Genomic DNA, 212 nt, shown 5'->3' with positions numbered 1-212 from the left:
AAGACACACACCCCTGTCTACATCTGTGGGGATGAGGTGGAGCAAGAGAACAGTTTTAGGTTCCCGGGAATCAGCATCACTGAGAACCTGTCCTGGACATCACACATCTCCACTCTGGTAAAGACAACAACTTATTTCTTAAGGAAACTTAAGATGGCAAAATTCTTGTGTGAAGTTCTTTATTTATGGAGGAGCAATAGAAAGCATCCTGA

This window comes from Morone saxatilis, unplaced genomic scaffold (assembly GCF_004916995.1).
Source record: "Morone saxatilis isolate NCDOM2014 unplaced genomic scaffold, NCSU_SB_2.0 Contig2, whole genome shotgun sequence".
NCBI lineage: Eukaryota > Metazoa > Chordata > Actinopteri > Moronidae > Morone > Morone saxatilis.
This window is presented reverse-complemented; position numbering follows the sequence as displayed.